The sequence below is a fragment of the Ambystoma mexicanum genome, chromosome 5q (genome assembly GCF_040938575.1).
Source record: "Ambystoma mexicanum isolate Mex_15411 chromosome 5q, UKY_AmexF1_1, whole genome shotgun sequence".
NCBI classification, from domain to species: domain Eukaryota; kingdom Metazoa; phylum Chordata; class Amphibia; order Caudata; family Ambystomatidae; genus Ambystoma; species Ambystoma mexicanum.
The window spans coordinates 246,119,052-246,139,604 of NC_090933.1; the positions used below are offsets into that span (position 1 = coordinate 246,119,052).

General features: G+C 46.8%; 1 protein-coding gene across 15 annotated transcripts in view; it reads right to left on the bottom strand.

Annotated features, from left to right (window-relative positions):
- The window catches only part of PTPRM (protein tyrosine phosphatase receptor type M), a 2,094,608-nt gene that overhangs the window by 1,679,873 nt on the left and 394,182 nt on the right, over positions 1–20,553 (bottom strand). The gene's annotated exons all lie outside the window — the stretch shown is intronic.

Here is a 20,553-nt window from a genome sequence, read left to right on the forward strand (position 1 = left end):
GGACATCTCTGCTGAAGGTGGGCATGTACACACGACACTCAGCACGCGCAACCTCACCTGCGCCATCCTCCTCCCCTTACTTAATCAGCCACTACCCCCCATCCATTATGTCAACTCCCTCTATTTCAGCAGGTAGTGGAATACAAAGGAAGCTAGACATATACATGAACAGGGGCTTGGTGCTGTTAGATGAAGAGCCTTTGTTTTTTCAAAAACATGCCTTCCACCATTTTGTCCTAGAAAGAAAAGACGTTTACAATGGAGAAACAAATATAATTTTCTTGTTGTTGTTGAATGGCCTGAATTAGTGTGCCTGTGGCCTCAAGCCTTCCGTTTTGAAGGAGGGATTGTGCCCTGAAAGTTATCCACAGCTCACTGGAGCAGGCACATTAACACCTCGAGCTATCATAATGGGCTGGGATTGTCTGATATGCTGGGTAAAAGCATAGCTCTGAAGCATACATAACACCATGGACTACCTTACATGGATGTGAACCTGCCTTGGCCTATTCTGATTAGCAGCTTTTTGTAATTAGCTTATTTTTATGTTAATACATTACTATGCATGCTGATTAAATATATGTTTTAATATCTTTTAAAAACAGATGTTATCCTCTTTTATGACAGGTACATTTTATAATAGAAAACTTGACAGCATTCATCAGTTACATACGCGTGTGAGGCCACGCCCTTAAATAAATATTGTTCCGGGATGTCTTTAGAGCCCAGCTTGATTTTTCATCTCACTTAAAAGAGACAGGACTACTGCGGCACAAGATGGAGGGGCAACAGAACACAGAAGGGGCCACTTAGTAGTCGCCAGCGACCCCTCTGCTGTCTGTGCACTGGAATCGGGACTCTACAAAGTCGTACTGAAGGATTTTCTCACAGATTCCTTAAGATCTCACAGGTGTTAAAATATGTGTGATGTCCCGTACTGCAATGTCAACATGGTGGGTGACAAAGGATTTGTGATAGCCTTTCTTCTGCTCAGATAATTAGATGAAAAAATGACAGTGATTTAGATTTCTGTAAAGAGGTGAAATCCAAAACAAACCATGACAAAGGCACCGGGATAACTTCTATAGCGCCGGTCTGCAACCTGCGGTTCTCGACATGTCTTGGGCTAGGACTCACAGGCAGGGCCAGCTGAAAATGTGTAAGGGCTTATGGGGGCCCATTTGAATTTGATTTTTGGGGCCCCCTTGCCTACATTCCGGGAAAACAGCCTGAGGCTCCCGTGGAGTGCTTAATAATGGAGGCATAGGAATGCAACGAGGAGGTTAATCGCTGCAGATTATGATAGGGCAAGAGGCAGCGCGGAGTTGGAAGGCTAAACGTCAACTGAAAAGCTAGTCATTGCTCTTTGTCAGCAAGGCGCTAAGGCAGACGGAACCGGAGTAAAAAGAAAACAGGTGACAACGGTGCTGGATGCCGGGCACCAGCAAAGGCAGACTGCAATGTGCCCGCTGCAAAGCACATATTTAAAGTCTTGAATTAAGGTGGCATCATCCAGAAAAAGGCAGCCTGTAACATGCGCACAGCAAAGTGCACATTTAATGTCATGAATTAAATAAATAGGTTGCTGTGTAGTAAGACTGCAATCATGGAGGCAGTTACTCTGAGGCCCTCCTGGGGCACGGGGCCTATTTCAAATGAAAAGATTGAAAGGTACTGGCGCTGTCCCTGCTCCCATGATCCTTCACCATTGAGATTGCTGGGTAGGGCTGATGCTAGATGTAGTCTAAAATATCTGCAGAGCTGAAGGTAGCAGACCCTTTCAATCAATAGAATTTCATAATTATGATTTTGTTCTAACGTGCTTATTCCCAAAGAGGTTTCAAAGTGTAGACCCGGGATTCAAACTTGTGTTGCTTCCAAGACGCGCGTGTTGCCACTGAGCTATACCCGTGCCAACTGGATGCACAATCAACCATTCACCTCCATGGTACTAACAGGCAAACTACCTCTGATGGCTGGCAGCCCATTACCCACTGTTGACCAGTATTTTAGCTTCCATGTTTTAACATCCCGCCATGCACAGAATTACCCAAGAATGAAATATGCAAAGGCGGGCCTCTACCGCACTCTGAGGAATTTAAACTCTTCCATACCATCCCTCACTATTTTCTTGCAGGCAATTATTTCCGTTCCTCCTGTTATCAAGGAGCACGAATAACAAACGGTACTTGCTTGAATCTGCGCCTGCATTGAGAAACCGGAATGGGCACAAAAGAATTCCTGTCCCGCGCTTCCCTTTCAGCACCGCTCTGCGTTTTCTTTAATTGTGACGCGCACTGGTGTCAAGAGCACACAAGAATCAACTATCGCACGCTGTTCCGCATTGTGCTGCTGGACGAGTTGTGTTCATTAGTAATGGGCCTGTCAGTTAAATTAGCACCCTTGGACATTGAATCTTCTGTAACACTTAGCGGTACAGTCTCAATTAACCATCCCCCTGGGAACAGAAAACTCATTAGGAAGATACAGGGCGCAACTCAATAATTCACCTTGACAACAGCATAATTTATTTCTCCATTTTACAAGTCTGAGGCATTCGGAAACAAAGTCGCGTTCAGAGCACAGGAGGCCTAACACACGAAGAGGTGGGGTGGGGGGGATACGGACGCGCCCCCCCAGTAAATCAAGAGACCCGCTGACCTCCATTAAGGGGTGCGTTACCTTACTTTAAGAGTACATATGCTCACGCTGACTGGAGAAGCCTGATTGACAGATGAGACACCTTATTGTTAACTGCAGAGGGACCACCTACCTACCTGAATGATAGGTAAACATACCTCTGGCCCCCAAAATAAAAGTGTCACAAAATGACTACTGTGCTACAGGAGCAGAGTAGCGGCTAAACCAGCTACTCAGCCGCACACTACTTCTAAACCAGTAGTGATCCCAATCATGAAGGTAAAGCATGCACAGCGCAAAAGGTATTCCTCCTCCTCGTTTGGTAGCGCAGGCCAAGAGAAGGCTATATCTTCAGGAGTCTGAGGTGATAACTGTAGCAACCCAAACAGCTTTAGTGCAATGGGTCCCAAATAAAATAAAGTCTGATCAAAGTACTATACAAATACAAGTACTTTAATTAAACAAATGATGCAACAAAGCAGCAAAAAACACTCCAAAGCCACCCCTGTAAAAGAAACAGAGAATGCAGAACCTGGTGTGTAAGCGCCCTCTGCGTTGACCAACAGTGGTGTTCTGGCAAGACTTGGCAACAAGGTCCATAGATCAAGGATAAGTCTTTGTAGAAAAAAGGTAGAGAAGGGGGTCTTGAACGTCACCATGGTCCCAAAAAGTGGTCAGAGAGATGGTCTCTTCACAGTCCCTTTGGTCCAAGCAGTAATACCGCGTGGCACGAAGACATCCAGACAGCAGACAATGTCTGGATTGGTGCAGCTCACAAGCCTTTCAATGTGGGAATCAAGGTGCAGAGCGGACCCTTGAGTACTGGGTTTCTGGGAGGCACAATTCAGTGTCTCCTCTAGGGACCAAGTGAGTCATTGGTTCTCCACTTCCACTCCAGGATGTTGTCTGGCACCTAGTAGGGGTCTTTCCTCTTCAGTTAGCAGGGTCCTGGTTCCAGTGCACAGTCAGCAGAGGGACCATGGCCCACAACAGTTCAAACCTACTCTCCCCTATTTAGGGGACAGGCCCTACCTCTGCATTCAATGCCATTTGTATTGACCTCCCGGGCAGATGTCTTTGGGATAAGCAGAGGACCAATGAAACCTTATCTTGAGGTTCTAAATATGAATCAAAGGAGGAGAAAATTCCCTCGCTTTATAAAAAGAAAATGTCACAGGGGATTGGTCCAACACTAGCCTGCTTTAAAGGGTCCAACATCACACCTAGGCTGCCTTGACTGCAGGGAAGTCGAGGGGGGTGGCAGGAAGGCATTCAGAGCCCTAACACAAACCAAGATGGAGGAACCCCTCACTCAGCCCACCTCACCCTTCTGGCTATTGTAACCCTGCCCCCTTCCCAAGTCTGCTGACTCCAAACTGACTTCAAAGTGACTCCTGTGATCAGCACCCCGTCGTGGAAGTGACTTTGGTATGTCAGTTTTCGTGAACCAGAAGTAGTCGAACTAAGATGCGACATGTTCTAGGGTTTTTATTAAAATAATAGTAAAAACGCCTATCCACCCCTACCAATATGAGGGAAATTCCCTACCTATCAAACTAAACTAATAGTGTTAGTAAAGTGTCCAAAAGAAATAGTTCTTAGTCCAAACCCTACTTACTATCTGGGCCTACCATTTATAAAAACTTAACAAAAATATAGACCATAGCAATGGCCTCTATCCTAGGGGTTTGCGCGGCCCATCTACTATGATCTCTTTCCAAAAAAGGTTTTAAACCTTCGTTAACTTCTCACAATGTGGTCATCCATCCTCTCTGCTGGTTCTGAATGGCCAGTGTTAAGTCTTTATTTACATCTGCCACCTTTCCTTCTTTACATTGAAAAGGGCCTCCTTAAAGCAATGCCACCATTTCTGACTGGGTTTTTGACAAAGTTGCTTCAGGTCCTCTCTGTACCTTCCCAGTCTTGTTCGCTATGGTTTGTATTTCCATGGCTCCCCAAATCCCCAAATCCCTTTGGCCCTCTACTAGGCTTGCTTCAGCAGGGCCTGGGTTGCGCGTCTGCCTGTATGCAGCATTCTGGTTTTTTTTTGCTCCCGTAACCCACCTGGCTTTGCCAGCCTTGAATATCAATAATATCAATGCCTCTCGGTTTCCCTGGGCTCCCCAAAGCCCATTGGCCCTCTGGTAGTCTTACTTTAGTTGGGGCCTCAGTTGGGTGTGGGCCTGTATCCAGCATTCAGGTTTTCATGGCTCCCGTAACCCATGTGGCTTCCCCAGCCTCGGACACAACTGTTCTCCCCTCTCAGCAGTGTTACCTCTCCGGTAGCATTTGCTTCCCTTGCTCTGCCCTGCTCGGCAGCTGATATACTTCGCATGTGGAGATCGGGGATCCGATGTCTCCGCTGCGGCCTGGTCTCAGCATCAGTTAATGGGCTAAAAGCCCACCATGACTTCCGTTTCGTCACGGCACATGGCGACATCGTCTTTTCACTGTCTCCGTCTTGCTCTCAACATCGGCATCGCTGCCATTCAGGACATTAGCCTGCTGGTGTCTTGCTAGCAATCAGATCACTCTCCATGCTACCGCTGGTTCCGCAGTGTAGCGTGGAATTGTGATGTTAGTTACTTATGAGATCTCAGCACCTTGTCTTACCAATTTGGTATGGACTATGTGCTTAGGCAGTGTCTCTGTCAGCTTGTCTTGCAATTTGGGGTGGGCTTACAATTTGCTAATCATTGTCTTCATTTCGTCTCAAGATGTGCACCATGGAAGAAAAAGTAGAGGAAGGCAGTTTGAGGGATCTAATCTCAAAGAAAGCAACTGTAAACAATTTAAGGGAATCAGGCAGATCAAACTTGGGAAAAACATGTTCAGGGTCTTGTGCAGAGATCTAGTCAGTAAGATAGCTCAGCGGGTTGGGTGCTCGCTGCTGCGATCTGAACCTGATCTGCAGGTCGCAGGTTTGAATCCCGGCAAGGCCAGCTTGGCCATTCATCCATCCGAGGTCAATAAAGGAGTACCAATTTCAGTTGGGTGATACTGTATGTAAATATGTGCTCTGTAAAACGCTTTGGATAAAGGTGCTAAATAAATAACACATCATTATCTAGCTTATGCTCGATCTGTCTCAGTAAATACAAGCGAGAGGCCACAGGCCACATAGTAAGGCACTGGAGGGAAGGTGAATTGATCTAAATGGCCTCTAGAAGAAATCAGACTATTATTTTTATCACCTGCGTGGACAGACGAGACTGCGGGTCTCAGACGTAAATGAGAATGGATGATGTTGATCAGCGCCAAAGGGGTAGATTCCCCCACCATGGCGAGGCCTGCAGACCCTGGCCAAGAATGGCGCAGCGCCAGAAAGGTTTACCTGTTGTGAAACGCTGAAATGTCAGAATCGAGTGCACTGTTTGTCAGGGAAAGCACATCCCTCGCGTGTGTCTCCTGAGTAAATGTCCTGCCATTTGAGAAGCAGAATTGATAGAATCAGATGACTTTCAAACCAACCAATCAGCATGCACGTGCCCTTCAATGATCATGCACTACTAAGTAAGCATCTCTTATAGCCAAGCCTTTGAGGCATAAACAGGGCGGTCTTGTCCAAATGTACTTCTCAGAACCCAACATTTGCCTGGATTGACACCAAAATCACTCTACCTCCCTGCTCCAGATGAACTGCACTGACACACGGAATCTTCCCACTGCCATTGCCAAGAAGGTAGAGCTTTCTGATGTTTTGACATTCAAACATTTTATAGTATATTGCACCATGGGCACTCGTTTTTCGTGACCTGGCTCAATGACTCTCTAAGAGGAATGGAGCCATCTGTACAGCAAATAAAGGAACATGCAAGAAAATTCCATTTGTACTGAATAAAGTAGAAGACAATGGGCCTCATTACGAGTCTGGCGGTAACTGTGCCGGAAATTCCGGCAGGTTACAGCCGGACTCGTATTATCATTCCGCCTCTGTGATTGCTGGAATCACCGGGGCATTACAACCCCCGGTGACCAGGTAATTCCGGAGGCGGAATTCTGTTAATCCCCATTCCCGTGGAGTCCTGCAGGCGGACGGTGTTAAACCCACCAGGTCAGACCTGGCGGGAGTGACACCTCCCGCCTGCAGGACTCTTAATCAGCCGGTCCGGAAAGAACGGTGGTGGCGGATTTACCACCACCGTTCTTTCCAGACCAGCTGACTTGTAATGAGGCTCAATTAGCCTTCAACCCTGAAACATTCTTAGGCTACAGCACTGGGCAAGTCCTCTCAAGTCAGCAGGAAGGAAGGAAGTAAACTGTGATCCATGGACAGTTGGACACAGGGCAGGCAAAGCAGCCCCGGGAGAAGCACACTATATGCACGAGCCTTAGCTTTTCAAAACGGCAAACTTCCATGAGGAAAGAGAACAGGATGCTGGAGTAAGCACACTTTATGGTACACCCCGTTTCGGCGCTGTCGTTTCGGCGCAGGCCGGTTTGCCGCGACCGCTTTGGCGCGGGGCCCAGTTCGGCACGCCCATTTTGGCGCAGAAGCGTTTCTGTCACCGTCGATTTGGTGCGAGGGATGTTTGGACGTGGCTGACATTGCAGCCACGTCTGAACTCCCTCACGCCAAATTCAAAAGCACAATTGTAATGTTAACGTGTTGCATTTGAAAAGAAATGTGGGTGTGGGACCGGAGCAGAGCCTGCATGAGCAACTGCTGTGAGAGCCAGCACCTCACCCTGCCAGCTCCCCATCCTGCCCCAGCAGTGCACTGCTTGGGGCACAGCGTGAAGTCCACCAGGATCACACATCTCTCTCGTAAAATCCCTGTACTGCATGGGTTGCTGCAGTGCAAGCTTCTCTCTCGTACACCCCATGTACTGAACGGGTTGCTGCAGTGCAAGCTTCTGTCTCGTAAACCCCTTGTACTGCACGGGTTGCTGCACTGCAAGCTTATCTCTCGTACACCCCATTCTACACCGCACCAGTGTACATATAAATGGTCCACAGCAGTGCAATATTCCCTCTTACACAAGTTCTTCTGAGAGCAGCAGCCAAGCTTCACACTCAGACAGGAGCCCATCAGCGTGCAAGCTTCTATGGCATGGGCAGTAGCAGTAGTACAAGCTTCTATGGCATAGGCAGCACCAGTATTGCAAGCTTCTCTGGCATAGGAAGCACCAGTACTGCAAGCTTCTCTGGCATAGGCAGCACCAGTACTGCAACCTCCACTGGCACTGAGAGAAGATATGCAGTGCAGGCTTCCTGCACACCTGCCTGGGAGTGGCGGGATAACTGCCTGCATCTGCAGATCAAATGCCCTCCAATTTCTGCTGTTAAACCTGGCACCGCTCATGGGTGTTACACTCTGCCTCACCCCAGCAGTGGCGCGCAAGTGCCCGTGCAAGTGCTGTTCGCTGGGTTGCACCGGCAGCGGGCCGTGCAATCTGCCTGTGCTTTCTGTATGACGTTTTGGTGGATTGTAACGTGAGATCACAGTTTAGGTTATAGTGGCGGTGCGAGGTTAGTAACCCTGCACATGGTATTGTATAGTTGGGTGTTGGTCTGCGGTCCCTACTTATCTCTGGTGCCATTAGCAGTGCTCGAGCCTCTGTTCGGATCGGGCACTAGTTGAGCTCTTATTTTTTCAGCACTGGAGCCAGTTTAGTAAAGAACCATCGTTCTAGTTCCCTGTACTTAATGAGCAGCTGGCGTTTACCTGGTTCAGCTGTATGAGAGTAAGAAAAATAATCTCACAAGCGGAGATGTACGAGATAAAAATACCCCGCAGATTAATAATGTTTGTATTATCATAGAACGTCACACGTCACACGTCACTTTAAAGGGTGAAATATCCCATTCGATTCGAGCCAGCCCAAGAGGCATCCTCTGAAACGCGTGCAATCTACTGCCGAGACTCAATGATGCCCGACCAGAGACCTTTGCTCACTGAAAATAAGAAGGCTTTACGACATTAGCATCGCTCTCCCATTCCATCTTGGCAAGGTGGACGTGAAATAATAAATAAAAGAAGAAAGAGGGCGAAGAAGAACATTGTTCTGGCTGACTTCCAGAATATCTTTGAAACAATAGACATACAAGTCGCTTCTAAGTGTTCTGGAGTTATTAAGCTCAATCCCCCAACAGGCGCAAGACGGAAACCTCAAGCAAAACTGGATATAATTGAGGGAAATAATGATGGATAGGCAATCCCATGAGGGCGAACCTCAGGACTGCACACACGCTCTCCAGTTGCAGGTAATACAGCGCACCCATGAAACAGTTCCACTGAATCGAGCTGTGCCACTTTATAGTATAGGGGAGAGCTCTCCTCCCATGCCAATACCCGCGCCAAAACACCCCCGGCGCCCGAACATCCCCGAGGCGAACTGGCCGCGCCGAAATGGGGGCGCCAAGACGGGCTCTGCGGCCAATCGGCCGCGCCAAATCGGCCGGCGTCAAAATGGCTGCACCAAATCGGCCTGCTGCGACACTATACGTTGCCCCATAACATTATGAGATGAGTTGCGGACAGGAAGTACATGAACCTATATTAACTTCTAATGCCGGACACACAAAGAGAAACAGACGTCTTTCTTCTTTATTTTGCAATATCGATGCCGATACAAAAAGTGAATCTGGATAACTGTAGTGGGATTGTGAAATTCTCAGTGGTGCATTCGCAAAACACACACACAATAATCGTGTACACACAGCATGCAGCTCTCTGGACCACAAGCCCTATTGGTTCTCCATCTAGATCATTGGACTACATTCCTATTCACAGGTTCAATGACAAAAGGTGCAAAACCACAGACAGGAGGCCTACGTCCCAACCCAAGTAAAACCCATGTGTCTCGTTAACATATTTGGCTATCAGTTGATGCTCAAAAAAGCTCGTTAGTCAAAAACTCTTTCTTCTCCACGAGGTCATTATGACATCATTGCTTCTAAAGAACCAATCAAAATGTAACAAATCAGCAAAGCATGAATCTCATCCTGCTGTGACTTGTGCAGCAGAATTCACCTGTCTCCACGCAATGAAAATCCTCGTGCTGCAATGCCAGGATCGCATCTCGCCAGTAATTCCGGACCTTCTGCTGGCTTCCCGTTTTGCAGATAACTAAATTGAACGAACGCTCTGTGCATTATCCACTGTGCAAACTACTGCACATACCCCCATTTCATACCCTGCAAATACTAAAAACACATACCCAACAGGTGACCACAATCATATAACAAAAGATTGCAAGTTCCATCCAAAATTCACATCACCAGCAAAGGCGACCCCGGCTCTGGCCAGCAATGTTTGGAACACATTTCTGTCACAGCTAACGATTTTATTTATTTATTTATTTATTTTGCATTTGTAGAGCGCGCTGCAGCCCACGGGCATAGGGGCGTTGTCAAGGATACTTAAGAAGGCTTGCTTGAGGGTTACAATAAGCGGCCCAAAAGTATATAACGTTAGCTTTGGTTGGTACAGTTACATAACAGTATTATACAATGTATCATTCAGTGCAGGAGCATATGTCAGGGATCATACATGGGGAAGCCCTCTAGACAAAAAGCCTAGTTTTTAATGCCTTGCAGAAGGCAGCATGGGATTCGATTGATCTGATCTCATTTGGGAGGTTGTTCCAGAGAGAGACTGCCATTGATGGGAAGCTCGAGCCCCCAGCTTGCACTCTACGCGTGTGAGGAGTCAGGATGCGGTTGGCATAGGCGGCTCTGGAGGGTCTGGGCGCTGTTTGTTTGTGAATCCTTTGTTCAAGATAGGGGGGTGTGAGTCCATGAAGGCATTTGTGAGTTAGGGCAAGGGTTTTGAAGATCACCCTTTCTTTGATGGGTAGCCAGTGTGCCTTTCTCCTGACCAAAGAGATGTGTTCTCTGCGTGAAATGCCTGTTGCAGCCCTTAAGGCGTTGTTCTGGGCAATCTGGAGTTGGCCAGGTTTCTTTGGGAGGTACCGACGAAGAGGGCATTGCAAAAGTCAAGTCTGGAGCCAATGATAGCTCTGGCTATGGTAATGCAGTTTTGTTGGGTGAGGAATGGCCTGATAGCATTGATCAGTTTGGAATGGTACGCTGCTGAAAAGGCAATAGCATTGACCTGCCTATTCATGGTCATGCTTGGTTCTAGGTATACGCCCAGTGTCTTAATGGTTTGTGATACTGCGATGGGGGTGTTGTCTATATTGAAAGCCTGATACCCCTTGTCAAGTTTGCTCAGTGTGACAGGGGACCCGATCAGCAGGAGTTCAGTTTTTCCACTGTTTAGACAAAGCCAGTTATCTGCCATCCAGGATTGAATGGTGGAGTAGATGATGTTGAGGGTATCTGTATCTGTGCGATAGTCTCCCGATAGGGGTATGAGCACCTGGGTGTCATCTGCATAGTTGGTATATGAGATGCTCAGTGAGTCCAGAATACGGAACAGGGGTCTGGTGTGGAGGTTATATAGAGTGGGGGCAATGCAGGAGCCCTGGGGGACTCCACATTTGATCAGACTAGGTATGGCGTTGGAGGATTCTGAGAAAACCTTCATTACTCTCTCCTGCAAGAACGAGTTGATCCAAGCACAAGCCTTTGGGGAGAAGTTCGCAGTGGTTGCAAGGTGATGGCATAGGGTTTTGTGCTCTACTAAGTCGAAGGCCGCAGAGAGGTCTAGGAGCAGAAGGAGCGCAGGTCAAGTAGCGCAGTTTCAGTGCCATGACGAGGGCGAAATCCAGATTGGCGCAGGCCAAGAAGGTGGTTATCCTCAATGAATTTCTGAACATGCAGATAAGCTGCTTTGTCCAAGATCTTTAAGAGGAAGGGGACCGTAGTAATGGGTCTGTAGTTGCCAGGTATCAGGGGGTTGAGAGATGTTTTTTTTAGTAGAGTTCGGACCCAGGCTTCTTTAAGGGAGCTGGGTACAGTGGAAGATTGGAAGGAGGAGTTAATGAAAGCAGTCACAAAGGGGGTGATGACTGGCACACAATCTTTAATGATGTGAGCTGGGCAGGCGTCTCCCTTACATTTAGAAATCTTAACAGACTTAATGAGGGCAATGACTTCCGATTCGCTCATGGGAGAGAAATGAAATCAAATTTGGGTGCCTGGTTGAGTGTGTCCAGTGTAGGGTGTGCAGTTTGGGCTGCTATTAAGGAGGAGACAGCCTTTTGATGGGCTAGGATTTTGGTGTGAAGGGAGTCAAGTTTGTCGAGCACAGCTTTTTGAATTTGGTTACACCAGGCCTCGTCTTTGACAATGCTGGGTGGTGGGGTTGAGGGGGATTCAAGTTCCCTGAAAATAGCAAAGATTTCTTTAGTCCCGGAATCCGCATTATTAATTCTTGTGTTGTAGGATTCAGCTTTGGCCTGAGTAATAACAATTTTGTATTCTCTGGCAATGGCCTTGAAAGCGGTTTGGTTCGGTTCAGTGGGGTTTCTTTTCCATTTGACAAGTGAGGCCCTTTTTTTGGATCTAAGATCCATGAGCGCTTGGGTGAACCAGGCATTGGAATGCTTAGTTTTCTTGGCTTTTTTGGCTGTCAATGGAGCAGTAGTATCTACTGCAGTGGTTCTGATATGGTTGGAGGTGTTGGCTAATATTACAGGATCATTGGGGAAAGGTGGTTGCAGGGCTAGAACCTGTAGGTGTGGGAGAGGGTATCTTTAGTTAGTTTCTTAGAGCTCCTGAATAGTGTCGCGGGGAGCAGGATAGTGCGTTTCGATGGTTCAGTAGAGATGTCGATGTGAAAGTTAATGCAGGAATGGTCTGACCAAGGGATAGGGGATATGGGGGACTGGAGAATGGGGCAATTATGTTGCGCGACCCAGTCAAGGGTCCGACCTTTAGTGTGTGTGGGCTCAGTGATGGCTTGGACAAACCCTAAGGTGGTTAGTCCTTTTTGAAGGGCAGTGGAGTTGGCGTCTTGGGGGTCGTTGAGCCATAGGTTGAAGTCACCCAGTACTATTACTTTGGTGGTTTTATTCAGATTGTGGGACAGAGAATGGATGAGGGTTTCTTGGAAGTCGGTGGGAGGGCCTGGTGGGCGATACACAAGGTGAAAGGGAATGGTGGAATTGGGAGACGTTTTGAGTTTGATGAGGAGGGATTCGGCGTTGTGCCCTAGTTCCCCCTGGATTCTTCTGATGTCAAGGGTGTCCTTGGCTATGATGGCCACCCCTCCCCCCCTTTGGCCTATCCGATCCTGCCTGAATATGGTGTAACCAGATGGGATGGCGAGCGAAAGTGCGGGTCCGGAGGTGTCTTGTAACCATCAACATGGCACTGAAAACAAGGTTGTTCCAAGCTACTTACTAAGTGCCCCTGCCCATCGTTAGTCTCTCCACAATTCCGACGTACCTTAAGGTGAACAATGTGCTGTACAATTTTAAAATAAATACAAATCCTGTGCGGTATTGCAATTTCCACACATAGGTAACCAACAATGGAGTTACGCACTATAAAGGTGCTACATGGAAAGGAAAACCAAGCGGTAAACGCCCAGTAACACACCTTCTAATGAACGCAGTAGACGCACGCGTATATATGTGTGAAAAGGTCCACACCAAAAAGGACTAGTATGAGTGAGTCGGGAACGTGGTTATGTACGGTGGCAACACTTTCCTTAGAATATTTGAGATGTTCTGCTATTTTGGCAGATCACGCCCACACCAAACATTTTTTGTGCAGCACTTGAATTTGTCAGTTGGCTTTGTGCATGGGCATCTTCTCATGGCCACGTAGGTCTTAAGATAAGGGCCTTATTTTGCGCAATTTTGAATTGTGTAATGTCAAATCAGTTGTTGCATTGTTTTGTAGTTTCTCCTTTTATGATGAATGCGGCGCCGGATGAACCAGACGTGGTTAGCTCGCCTCCGTGATTTGCCTGCTTCCAAGTAGAATAGCCTGATGCTTCCCACAGGCCGGATGTCTGGGTTCAGACAGGCCGGATGTCCGGTCATTCCATTTGATTTGGGCACAGTTTGTAGTGTCTGCAAACTTTTGAGAAACACTGGTTTATGTTCATGCTATATATTGAGGAACAGTCGCAAGATGCTCGTATGATGCAAGTATGGAACAACGAGAGGACTCGCCATCATACCGTACATAAACGCTCTCGACCGGGGTACAAGCCATGAACACATTAGCAAGCACAGCAGATGCATTTCTAAAAGCATACCTCGAGCTTCCTTTATTCCCAATGATAGTGTTTGGAATCATTTGGGCCGCACAGTGGTAGGTGTATTGTACTGCATCAAAGCCAACTGACTTTCTTTAAAACAAAGCACTTGTCCAAATCGGTACCGAGTTAAATTAGGGTGACCAGACGTCCCAGTTTTTGCGCGACTGTCCCGGTTTTTGCTGCTCTGTCCCCTTTCTCAAGTTTATGTTTCCATTGGAAACTGCAGTGGTCCTTGTTTTTGGTAGTCGGTCTTCATAGCTGACAGGCATGAACGCACAATCTCACACACAAGAAATGCTGCATTTTACAACTTAAGATAGTGTTAGTTTGTGATAAATTAATTATAACGTGTTTATTTGAACAGTAACACTTAACCCCCCTTTCTCCTCCAACCGCTACTTAAGTGTAGGGAATTGACAGCCACTTTCAAAAGTTAGTCCTACTTTTATTTTATTTGCCCTGTCCCTGTTTTTTACTTTTTAAATCTGGTTATCCTAGTTAAATGCAAATAAAAACAATTCTATGCATTGTAAGCGGCTGTACTTAAAGAGGGTGGTGCCAGGTGATAAGGTACGGGGGGGGCGTGCAATGCCGCTGACACCCTTGTCAAGTGCAAGGCAGGTAGAGGAAAGCCTAACAGAATGGCGGGAGCAAGCTGATACCAGGGAGACGTTATTCAGAGAGGCACAGGAAAGATCGGTACTTCACACGTGCTGGCTGGTCGGACAGGTTTCAAGCAGGAGGTGGCCATGAAATGAAAGTAGGAGGCAATCAGAGCTTACAGTGAAAATCTGTTTCCTCTGTCGGGCATACAGCTGGGATCGGCTTCCTGCTCCAGGCTCAGCCAATCAAGCAGACTTCCTGCGGGGCTTCCTGTGGAAGAGCGGGCCTCAGGCTGATTGCCCCTCTAGAGCGAAGAACACCGGCGCCAAATGAACACGCTGAACTCAGGATGGACAAGGAGCACCTCCGGAAACCGCCCAACCGAACTGGGATAACAGCTAAAATTAGGAACATAGTTACATACGAGAAAAGCCACGAGTTCATTTACGGTTTGTTGGAGGCACCAATGGCCAGCCAATGAGAGAAGCTACACTTTCACAGGCACCTGAAGATGTGATGGCCCTTTACAGCCTTCCAGAGGCGATGAGCGTCGTGCAGATCTATAACCAAACCTCTGCTCGATTTTAATAGCTACAAAAACGTTTCTGTTTTTCCATGTTTTTTTGTGGTTTACATAAATAGACACAATTGAAACTGCAAGATGTGTTATTAACCATACGCACTCACATCGCAGCCAAACAAAACATAGAACGAGGGTTGCACCCTTTAGTAGGAGGATACATTCTACTTATTGTATGAGCCCCCTCACCGCACATCGCCTGATCCCCACACACACAATACCATTTTTTTTTTTTTTAAAGTGCCCATCTGCCACTTTTCTTTCACATCTATGACGCCTGGGCCTCTACCAGAGCCTCTTGCCTGCCAAGGAAATACAAGGGGGGCCGTTTCTTTAGACCTACTGTCACGTTCTCTTGGCGGCCATATTGGGTGAGTTGTGTTTTCATTTAGGACAGTTGTCTGCAGCCATTGGCTATCCAGATGTTTTGGATTACATCTCCAATCAGTCCTAGACAGCATAGTCAATGGCGAGTTATCATGTGAGAAGTAGTACAAAACATTTATGCGCGTGCAAACTAGTCTGACTAAATGAAAACTGATCAGAGGCCCATGCCAGGGTGCTAGTAGAGTTAACACCCTTAGTGGCTGGCTGTACCCACTTCGTTCAGACCCATTAGCCTGGGTAGGCTGGTCATCACTTAGCTATCCCACCCGCTACCTCAGGTTTTATCAACCAAGTAAGAAAGTGAGTGCCACACATTTTCTGGTCACTTTACCATTCTTATGATATACACTTTAAACAACATAGATGATCAACCTCCACTGGCAGAAGCCACTGATGATACGGCTATTCCACAACAGGAAATGGTTTCTTTCCATGTGATTTGTTAGTCCAATTAGTCACTGAAGCACAGAAGTTGCTATTGCCCTGTTGGCAATGGAAATCAATTGATACTGACAATAGATGTTTATTGGGTGCAATGCCATGATGACATCGTCCCTTTTATCGACAACCTGAACACTTGGCCACAGTCTCTGGCTACTGCCTTCCAAAGAATTATGAAAAAGCAACAGGTTTATTGAAAATGTACAAGAAGGGCATAGTCATGGAGCCAAACAAAGCGTGTGCACTATTCACTGGTCTCTGCAATTTAGGGACGTTCCAGAAACTTACAAAACACGAGGCAATACACCTTTACAAAAGGAGAACACCTGCACAAGGCACTAGAAGCAGCCAAAACATGCTGGAATAAAAGGCTTTGTTGCAAAAACGAACCAATTGTCACAGCCCCAAGATTCCAACTGGGATTTAAGCAGCCTCCAGGGGTGTGACTTTCCTGGAGGGAATTGCACAAAGGAACTAATTTAATGCCGGAGGCCGAGTGCTCTGACAAATGGATTTAGGAGGAGCAATTAGGCATCGCAGAAAGCATTGGGCTCCCTTATTGAAATGAACGCCGGCATGGGAGTTGTGGGGATCTGGTTTCTAAATTGCTGTTCTGGGCTCAATGGAGGGATGACACTGCTATTGCTTAAACTGCAAAGGATCTTACGTCTTCTGGATGCTTTTTGGCATAGAAGGACAGAGCGAGGGCGGAGAAAAGGCAGGAGGCCAACTTTAGACCCTGGGTCCATCTGTAGCCTTATAGTAGGTTGCACGTAAGGTCCTGTATTGCAAAGTCTGTGAACATGCTCCACCTTGAAAAAAAGAGTGCAACTGAGAGAACCAATGGCTGCAATTATCATGCTGCCAACAGTCAAAATACGGTGAAGGAAACAATAGTGCACCACAAGTGAAATGGTTAGTGCTCCAAACCCTCCATTCTTTTTTCTGGACAAAACTCTTCAATTTCACACGCTCCAACCGAAGGGACAGACCACGTCAAGTGGGAAAGGTGGACTACCACAAGGCCACATCTAATGATGTTAACAGGGGAAACCCACACAGACTTGACCAAAGAGGAGAACAAATGGCTCGGGAAAAATGCAAGTCTCGTTATACAAAAAGTGGCATCCTCGGGGGAAAAGGCTAAGTAACTACAGACCATATGGACATCATGAACCAGGAGCTCCATTCCCTGTGGCTTGCAACAGAAGTCCATATCCTCAAGGCTGTTCTCATTGCATCCATGACGAACGGATACATTAAGGGGTCTGTGGCCTTCAACCTCTGGTGCTTGTGATGAAGATACCAGTGACTGTGCAGCAAAGCATCGAACATCAACATATGCACTACATTCTGAATTCAGTACAGACCATCTTATGCCCAAATCAGCCACGCCTCCACCCAAGTTGATCCGGTGCCTGGGCATTGTGCCAAATGTTACCAAGATACATGGAGAACACACTATGGAAAAGCACAGTACCACTCCAGCCATCTCTCACGATCCGTTCCCTTCCAGCTGGGGGAAATCGAAACGGGCCCACAGTCTTCTGGGAGGATAAGCGAAAAATACAGTTGCAGCAGGGACATGTGTGCGTGTGTCAAGGTCTCGTGCCTGGAAGCTCTAGAGGAGCGCAGCATCATTGAAGAGAAAATATGTCCACCCCAAACTAAAATGGATCACCTATCTGTAGGCTCGTGAGCTGTGAATGCTGTTGCAATTGGTACGTCGTGCTACTCAGACTGTTGGAGCAGTGGCCCGACAAGGGGCACGAGCTCAGGCAGGCTTTCAGCAGATTGACGTTGGCAGTTTTATTTTCAGCCTCCATGGATTTAAACAACGTGGACAGGCTGGAACTGCCTACACTCTGTCAATTCAAAGAACAAGTGAGTGAAGTGTATAAAATCCTTAATAGCACGCGAGTCAAGACAATTTGCTTTCTGAAGCACGGCAATAGTACAGGGAGTTCATAAATTGAGGGTGAAAACAATCTGAAGTCGGCGTGTATAACTGTGGAAGAAAAAAGATCACAGTGAGCAGAGAGAGCGAGAAAGAAGGAAGGAAGCTGGGAGAGGGGCTGACAAAGAGGGGGTGAACGACTTGGAGGGAGAGAGGCTGAAAGAGGGGAGGGACAGGAAAGGGGGAGAGCTATGGAGAGGGGATAGAGATGAAGTTGAAAGAGGATGAAAAGAGAGCTAAAGGCAAGAAATGAAAGAGGGACAGTAAGAAGGAGGAGAGAGAGGCTGCAACAGAGGGAAGAGGGAACGAGGTAGGGAGAGAACGGGTTGTGTACATTTAGAGAGGGGAAAAAGAGAAAGAGAAGGTCAAGAGTATGAGAAATAGACAGTGAAAGAGCAAGGGAGCGAGAGAGAGAGAGAGAGTTAAACTAGGCCATGTGTGCCGTCGAAGAAGGCCATTCAAAAGATATATTTGTTTTAGGGGCACATTTAAACATGCACATCTGTTCTGACAGATACAATCCAAGCACAAAAGTATAACTGGAATTCTAATTTTGTTTTCTAACCTTAAAAAACCCGGCACGATTTGTTAGGTTGAATAGGATATATTGACGGCTCTTCTGATTTAGATCACTGGTTTATGGATATCATTTATACGTTCTCAGAAAACAAAAGTTATAGTTAAGGTCCCCCCTGCTGGAGGAACGCATTTGGACAGTCCATATATAAGCTGGTGCTCGCTTCCTCAAGAAACCATTAAATCAATTAGACATAAGCGTTGCCTGTCAGAAGAGCCTCTGTTATGGACACCCGGGCTCAGTTGTTTCCCCTTATATTCTTGAAGGCACATACGACCACTAGCAAATACACACCATGGCATGGCATGTTGCGCCATCAGTACGTAGACGAGACACAAATCTATACGTCTCTTGCAGCACGCTGCAGGGTGCAGTCCTTCCACTGTCAGTAGGCTTACCTAACACAGATGGATGTGACGGCAATTGCTTACCTGTGAGCATCCTGAGGTAAGGATTCTTAGATCTTAATAATGGCACGGATCAGTCAACACATTCATAATCTGTGGGGTGTAACTAACCCATATCGGAATGACGATCCTGAAGACCTGCCCGTCTCTTGCCTCACCCTGGTCGCGTGATAGTCAAGACTACACTTTAGCAGCTTAGGACATTTCAAGACCCCATCACTGCCTCTCTCAAGGCTGGAGCTGAAGTCACTTGACAATGCCTTCCTGTCTATGCAATTGGAACTTGGGTAAAAGCAGGTTCATATACTAGGGGCAGGCACTAAGGGACATCACACTATTAGCGCAGAGGTTACCAGCTGCTCAATGGTTAAGAACCTTACTTCAGATCAAAGTTCTTTCTTCAACAGGTGATATTATATTGGCTTATCAGTCACCATTGTCACTCTTCTTTTCTTCCACCTTGTAAAACACAAACGCTCCCCATGTGGTACCTTGGCAGTAAGGAGCGCATTCCCAACACCTGGACCTTAGGTTTTTATAGGACAAAGTTCAATTTGTTTTTAGTGGGCATGTTTCTTTTAACTGGAAAAAAATATCGATAGCAAGATGTTGGATCTCATTTTGTAGAGTCTACTAAAAAGAAACAGAAAGTGTACGTCAGTTGGTTTAGAAAAAGTGGAGGGTTTCACAGCTCCAGTAAAAGCATTGCACTGGACTAAAATAAAGCTTTGGGATGCTGCAGAACAATCGGCTGCTCATTTTGAGAGAATACAGCTTTAATATTAACAATATCCTCGAAGGGGAGTGTCTGTTAAGAGGATGCATATGCATAGGGCACACCCCTCTGAATATTTTGCCATCACTAAAGCCGCGTTCTCTGTAAAAAGAAATTGCAGAATATGTTTTTCTGCAGCCACCCAAAGCATACTTGTAGTCCATTGCCTTTCAACGCAAAGCAAGTGGCAAGCTACTAACCAGGTATAAAAAGTCACTTGCTCCCTGCATTGTTCCACCTGTACACAGCGCACCGTTTCTTACTCGCCAAGAGTCATTTATCCCTCACCAACGACCACTGACAGAATGGACATTTTGGAAACAGTGTAGAGCGGACATTGTGTGGCCTACACACAGTACAACCCAACAAATGTGTTTAAGAGCATACAGGGTGTCTGGGTTTTGGTGTGATAGAAATGTTGCAATGTAGTTGGAAGGCAGGTTTACCACAAGCTCTGCACGCTCCTCGTTCCACCGAGGAAGCCTCTGCTGCCAGAAGAAAATGTTCGGTCTAAGATCTATTTTTGGCTAATGGTCAGTCTTTCCCATGCTGTACTCTGGGGTATGTGCTTGCAAATACCTCAACATAAGATGAAGACAAATAGGAAAGGCTTTTCACTACCTTTCAGTTCATATATAATGCTAGAGAACTCATCGTGACAACACATCAGAGTGGAACATGAATTGTGAAACCCTGTGGCTGAGAGCACAGACCAGACTTTCCATTAGCTTGTCAGCAATAATGTGAGCACTGCAAGCCCCGTCCGGATAACCAGCAGAAGCAAATGCCGGTCGGTCTTCGCGCAGCTGGATGCAGTCACCAAGCACGTACTTCCGTCCCCAGGTTATCTTGTAAATACTTTGCTGTCTTAAAAGGGTGGCATCAAGGCTTCACAACCATGTTAAGGAACAGCACCCTTGTGTTTGGGGCATAATCTTGCAAGTAATTGCATTGATTTAAGCACAATCGCTTCTACAGTACATGGGTGCCTGGGCAAGCCTGGTGCATGTTCAGCAAGAAGGGTAAACCCTTGACTGAAATCAAAACATAAGGCAAGTTATGGG